Here is a 6997-nt window from a genome sequence, read left to right as displayed (position 1 = left end):
AGGCGCCAGAACCACTGAGCTAAATCCCCGGCCCCAGAGTATTGAGTTTTCAAATTAAAGACCGATTATCACTAGCACAATAATATTTAAATAAATTAAAAATAAATTTGTACACAATTAGCAAGGTATCTCTTGAAGAATATATGTGTGTGTGTGTGTGTGCCTATTTATATACTTATATTTATGGGTTAAGTAAAAAGCCTCATATGCCCCTTGTCCACAGCTGTCACCGAGATGCTTGGTCTTTCTGAGGCACCTAAAACTGCACTGGGGCGGGCCCTTACTTCATCTAGCAGCTAGCCCCACACTTGCTGCAGCACCATGGCCTCAGTCAACAAGGTTGTCTGTATCTACTCTGCCCTCATCCTGGGTGACCTTGAGGTGACCTACACAGAGGATAAGTCAATGCCCTCATTAGAGTAGCTGGTGTAAATGTTGAACTTTTCTAGCCTGGCTTGTTTGCAAAGGCCCTGGCCAATGCCAACATGAGGAGCCACATCTGCAACACAGGGGCTGTTGGACCTGCTCTCACAGCTGGTCTTGCACCAGCAGGAGGACCTGTCCCTCCATCTCTGTTGCCTGGCTGAGAAGAAGGAAGGTGAAGCAAAGAAAGAAGAATCGGAAGAGTCCGAGGACAACATGGCTTTAATCATTTTAACAAACACTCTTTTATAACCTGTTCAATAAAAAGTTGAACTGGCATGGTGGGGGGCACCTCATGGGACTGGTGGACAGGAAGGTAACTTGAGCCATGATAGCGAAGAATCTTAATCCTCAATCACCTCTGGATTTGAGCCCAGTTACAGACAGAGTCCCTGGAATGAAGTGAAAGAATCCCTCGAGGAAGGGCCCTGCAACACTGTCATAATTCTGGACTGCAAATCTTTTTCCTAAATATTTAACAAAGAAACATGTAGTCTTTCACCAGAGCATCCATGCACTGGGGAAAAGGAAAATGCCTGTCTTTGGGAGAATTATTAGACACTAAATCTCAGCTGACTCTAATTCTGTGAGAGCAGAATCCCACACTGGCCTGTTTTTCAGGGTGGGAATGAATAGTAATAATTAAAGAGGCAGACAAAAGTAAAGGTTTGGCCTGAATTTTCTCAGAATTTCAATTTGTCTACAACCTCAATTTGTGATGATTTCTCCTGTCCCTGGGTGTACAGATGAAAGACTTGTAATAAAATCCTTCACCTGTGTAGTAAAGGGTATTGTGGTAGCAAAGTTCAAGTAGGAGGCCCTTTGGCAATCTCTCCCTTCCAAAATATCAATCAAAAACAAGGGCACATCTTTAAGGGCATCACCAAGATCTGTGCCACCATCAGAGACTCGGTAATGAAGGTTTCAGGGGGTAACTTCTATATTTTATTTAACTTACCAGTCTGGCCTGTGAAGAAGATACATGGATCTTGGAGAATGACTGCTAATCATCCTAAATATAATCACATGGAGGGGGATGATGCTGTTAAAGCATTTTATAAATGTGGTCCTTTTCTTGCACCTTCTGGCTTCAGGGACAGGGAGCATATGTCAGAAATTTCATATTAATGATAAATTTCATGGAAGAATAGAGCAATTCAACAGACGTAGGACCACTAAGGGCTCAGATCCTTCAGAAATGAATATTTGAAAATTCCAGCCAAGTAAAAACTCACTGACCAGCTATGATACTATCTATGGACAAAGGGAACAAGAACAGATAGAGGATAAAGGATAAATATTAACTAGCATTGTGATAATTGCAGAAAGAAGTGCCAGACTACTCACTATATTCTGTTTGTTAGCTTTCCATTGCTATCACATAATACCTGAGATAACCCACTTATAAAGGAGAAAGGTTTTTTGGCCCAAGGTTCCAATGATTTCAATTAATGGTCACTTGACCTTTTTTGCTTGGAGACTGTGCCAAGGCAAAACATCATGGCAGGAAGTACCTGCTCACCTCATGGTATCAGGAAGAAAAGAGAAGAGAAGAAGGAATAGGGGTCCTGATATCCCTTTCCAGTGCACACCTCCGATAGCCTCATTTCCTTCTACCAGGCCCCACCTCCTAAAGCTTCCACCCTTTCCCAATAGCACCACAGGCTGGTGCCCAAGCCTTCAGGACATGGTCTTGGGGAATATTTAAGATTCCAACCATAACATTATCACCAGTTGAGCATCCCTCACCTGAAATGCTTGTGGTCAGAAGTTTCAGATCCTTAGTACTTTTTTCTTGGTAGTACAGTAGATTAAATCTAGGGTCTTGCACATGATAGGCAAGTGCTCTACCACTAAGCTCTATTGCCAGACCTTTTGATTTTATTTTGAGATAGGCTGGCTTTGAACTTCCAATCCTCCTGCCTCAGCCTCCCACATAGCTGATATTATAGGTGTGCACCACCATGCCCGGATTGATTGATGATAACATGGGCCATTATAGTGATATTCTGTATGTATCTCCTTTTAAATCTCAGTTAAAAAAAAAACATGTTGCTTAAATATACATTTTAAGGTTGGTGTTTGTTAGACCTGTGCTTTCTGTGGATCTGAGAAGTGACTGTGAACAGACCATTCAACACACATGAGGAAGACAATAAAGCCAGAGCTGAAGTGGAGAGAAGGGGGAAAGAAAGCATTTCCTAATGAGTCAAACAATATCCAATGTGTTATCAGGGCAACTGTAGTGTTTCAGAGGCAGACATGATCTCTCTTTCCTTCCTTAAAATAAAAGAAAAAAAGAAATGAGAACCTCCAAAAGTTTGCTTAGAATCATGCCTTGAGGGAGGGTTCAGAAATGAAGGAGAGTTAATATTCAACAGTCACAAAGTTGCAAAAAATTACTAGGGATTTTTTTTCATGAAGTGGGTAGAATTCTCAAAGCTCTGAATCTTTCCAAAATATGAGAGAGCTTGGGACATGAAGTACCAAGACTGAGAGAGTAACTAAAGAAGTATTTTTCTAGTGAAAAAAGGAAGAATGAATGGAGAAGAGGTACTGATGAAAAAAGTAATCAATGACAATCAATTGACTATTCGATTAATTAAGAGATTAATGACAATTATCAAGAATGTTAATTTTTCTTTCCTTCCTATCTAATTACATTTTTCAACCATTGTGCCCAGTAATAATACTCAGGCTTAGAGCTTTGATGTCCTTAGAAACACATAACAAAAAAACAGCCGAGCTCTCATCGGAACTGAAGCTCTAATACAGCCAGTGTGACTCCTCAGTTGGATCACCCACCAAGGCACAGTAGATTCTGGTCAGATCCTCATTTCCACAGCCAGATATTCCCAGCACTGAGCTGGTAAATTCTAGCAAACACATAGTAATTGTCAGAACCACTCAAGACTCTCTGCAAACAAAAAGGACATCCAGGAAGCTATCATAATTGTGTATTTCTAGCCCTCAAATATTTGACTAATGTACACTAGATACCATACAAATAAATACAGCCCTAGACATCTACAGCTAGATACAGAACCCTTTCATTGTCAGTCGCTTGCAGTGGCCAGAGTCTGTGGTCCACATCTGAGCAGCCACTTGCAATGGGATCAGAATCATAAGGAGTATCAAGAGAAAGGTTGAGTTAGTAGACATTGTTTTTTGGGTTTTGTTATTTAAATCATGACCAGAAAAACAATCCATGTCCAGAGATAATGAGTCAATAGTAAAAATTTCTTCAGTGACATATGGAATAATCCTGTGCAACATCTTTCCAAACGCTAGATCTCAGATCTTCTGGTATGACCAAGTCAAGGGAATTTGAATGGGAGCATTTGTGGGCTCTATTGCAACTGTGCCTGATTCAAAAATTATCAAGTGTTCCCTACATATATTGCTCTATGAAATAATAGAGAATAAAATCATCCTCCCATATTTGATAAAGGAATGTCAGCGTAAGGATTGAAGAGTTCCTTTTAGTGACAAAGTAAAGGAGACAAGAACCTGCACGTTTAATCTCCAGTCTCTGCGATCAGAAGAGCAGGATGCTCGTCTGAAGCACTTCTCAATTTCATTCAAAGCAGAAGGAACAGCTGAACAATTCAGAAACATGTCAGCTCTTCTCAGTCAAGGAATTCCCCTTTTAAAATCATACTTCAGATTATTCAAAACTCTTCATCTCTGGGTAACAACAGAGATATTTCTTAAATGGTCAGCATAAATATACTACATTGTGTAACTTCCCCTCAGCCAAACCATAAACAATTACAACATAAATAGTTACATTCTTGTGAAGAAGCAACTGAAAATATTACATTCATAGTTGGGATTACTGGAAAAATGGCCCATTTTTTAAAATGTAGCTTTATGTATTCTCTGATGTAGAATATCTTTCTGTAAGTTACAAAAATGTTAAATGTTAAATGTCATTTATTTAGTGTTTACTACATACAAGATGCTGTACTGTTTTACCTGAGTTGTCTTGCATATTCTTCACAACATTCTATGAAAAGGATATTATTGCTATTATCCCTTTTTTATAAGTGTGGAAAATAAGACTTAATGAGTCAGTTGCATGGCAAATCTGTCAATAAACCAAGTTTCAAAAACCATATCTGACTCCAGAATCAATGTTTCTATTTATCTTCTTTTTTAGCAAATCACCTTTCCCCATCACTATGGATACTTCCCAAAGATGAGGCTTGGTGGCCTTTGCTCTTTTCAAGTTTTTCTCTTATTTTAACAACTGCCTTTAAAACCACTTTTCCCAAAATGAGTATCTTAGAATCAGGACATTTCCTACCTGTTTGACTTTACAGACGCCCACTGTTCCTGTGAGATCTCTAACTTCTAACTAAGGCTTTCTATTTGAATGTCACTTTCATCTCATAATAAGTAGGTGTTCGGTTTAACCAAGCATTTCATTTCTTTTGTCCTCAGCCTTTTGTTAAACCCTGGAAATAAGTACTTTTAAAGGATCCCTATAGTGTAAATTTCATTGTATGGGCCCCCACAGGGCTCTTTTGCCATTTTGCTATGTCTGCCTATGGATGTTTGTTCAGAGACCAGAAGGAAACAAGGAAATGAGTTACACAGATCACTAAGGAATGGCCAGTCAAACAGAGGAAACATAAACATGAAGTCGGGCCCCAGGCTGGAATGTCCCAGAAATCCGAGGAAGGCCTTAAAATTGCAGCAGAGTGGGTGAGGAAAAGAGCAACTCAAGACAAGTTCAGAGTGGGGTCAGGTACACAGACCTGGGGTCCCAGGGGCTCTGTGTTTACAAGGGGCCTGCACTTTCTGTAATGCTTGGTCACTGGCACCCTGAAATGCACTGGTAACAAGGGCCTCGAGTTTTCATTTGCATTGGGCATTGCAAAGTACAGCAGTTCCCTTTTATCTGTGGCTTTGCTTTCCTCAGATTCCCTTACTCCTTGTCACAGTGCCTGGAAATAATAAATGGAAAATTCTAGAAATAAACAATTCATAAGTTTTCAGTTGTACACCATTCTGAGTAGCATGGCAAAATGTCTCAGTGTCCTACTCTGCTCTTCTCAGGATCTGAATCATCACTTTGTGCACACTATCCACACATCAGTTGCTCAGCAGCTGTCTCAGTTACCCAGTCAATCACTGCAGCATCACAGTGCTTTTGTTCAAATCACTAACACTGCACTTTATTAATAACGGTCCCAAAGAATAAGAATAGTTATACTGGCAATGAAGATACACTAAAGAAAAGGAAGCTGCGTTGTTTAAGTAACAATCAATGGTAAGTGCATAGGTATAAGAAAGTAAGCAGAGCTCATTGCTATCTGTGGTATTAGATACCCACTATGGGCGGATCTTGGAATGCGTCCCTCATGGAAGAGGGGGCACTGCTGCATGTAGTCAGAGCACTAACAAAGACCCCATTGCTGTAGAGTTTGTTAGTCATTGACCTTTGCAAGAGTCTTACTTTAATTCTGAATTAGATGAGAAGCCATTGAAGGGTTTTTTAACAGTGGAATAACAAGAGATGACTTTTTTTACATCACTCTGTTTTCTTCTGTTAGGCTGGATCTAAGAAAATGAGGTTGGAAACTCGGAGACCAGCAGCAATATAGGTAGTTTTATCCATGATGCTTGTAGAAGCAGAGAGAGATATGGTCACATTCAGGGCATATTTTTGAAGGTAAAGCCAAAAACATATGCTAATGCATGGGAGGTAGGGTGTGAGAGAAAGAAAGAAATCAAAGATGACCAAGTTCTATGCCTGAGCATTTAGAAGAGGGGAGGAAGACTTCAGGAGACACAAGCATAGGGTTTGGAGTTTGATTGTGGAAATGCTAAGTTTGAGATGTTCAGTAGACATTCAAGTGGAGGTGTTAAATAGGCAGGTAGAGATGCAAGTCCAGAGGTGGAGAAAAAGGTTCAGGCTAGAAGTATGAATATTTATAGGGAGAGGAGGTGAAGGGGAACCAGAAAGAGGATGAATATCCAGCATAACGAAAAGAAAACCAAAAGAAGTAGTATCCTTTTTTTTTTTTTTTTAGATAAACCGATGAATTGTTAAGAATTAATTTAATTTGTACAGGTGGATCATGAAAATTAGGTGGTTTGATTTTCTTAAATCCGGTACCAGACCATAACTTCAAAAGTGTTAATGTTGAAAGGTAGTGCAAAAATGCCTGTTAACAAAACTGCTTCATAGTGTTGAGAAACAGCATGAAACACTTTTTCCTTTACAGATATCTTTCTAAATCCATTCTTGATGCTTTCACTCTCCCTTTCAGAGAATCAGTTGTGCAGACTGATGAGGTGAAAAATCAATTTCTTTTAAAGAAAAACGTGCAAAAGAATTTTACGTAAGCTGTTACTGCAGAACTAGCTTAAAGGGAATACAGCTGAGAGACAGAATACCTTTACTTCTACAAATATAGGTCCTTTCCCCTACTTTCTGGAAGAAATACATTGTTTAGGGCGTGGGCTCTAAAACGGCATACAGTGCAAAGACAAAAACAAAGAGTCTGTAAATCCTTTGTATTTCCAGCAGGTGGGACAATATACTTGAGTGCCGAGGTTAGCT

At 39.6% G+C, this 6997-nt stretch overlaps 1 pseudogene; it reads left to right on the top strand.

Annotated features, from left to right (window-relative positions):
* The first annotated feature begins 205 nt into the window (after positions 1 to 205).
* On the top strand, positions 206 to 2137 carry LOC110347044 (large ribosomal subunit protein P1 pseudogene; annotated as a pseudogene).
* The last annotated feature ends 4860 nt before the right edge of the window (positions 2138 to 6997 follow it).

Source organism: Heterocephalus glaber, unplaced genomic scaffold (assembly GCF_053883595.1).
Source record: "Heterocephalus glaber isolate CG9 unplaced genomic scaffold, H.glaber_assembly_v1.0 deba00001550, whole genome shotgun sequence".
NCBI classification, from domain to species: Eukaryota; Metazoa; Chordata; class Mammalia; order Rodentia; family Bathyergidae; genus Heterocephalus; species Heterocephalus glaber.
The sequence above is the reverse complement of the archived record's forward strand: the minus strand, read 5'-3'. Positions and strand labels throughout refer to the sequence as shown.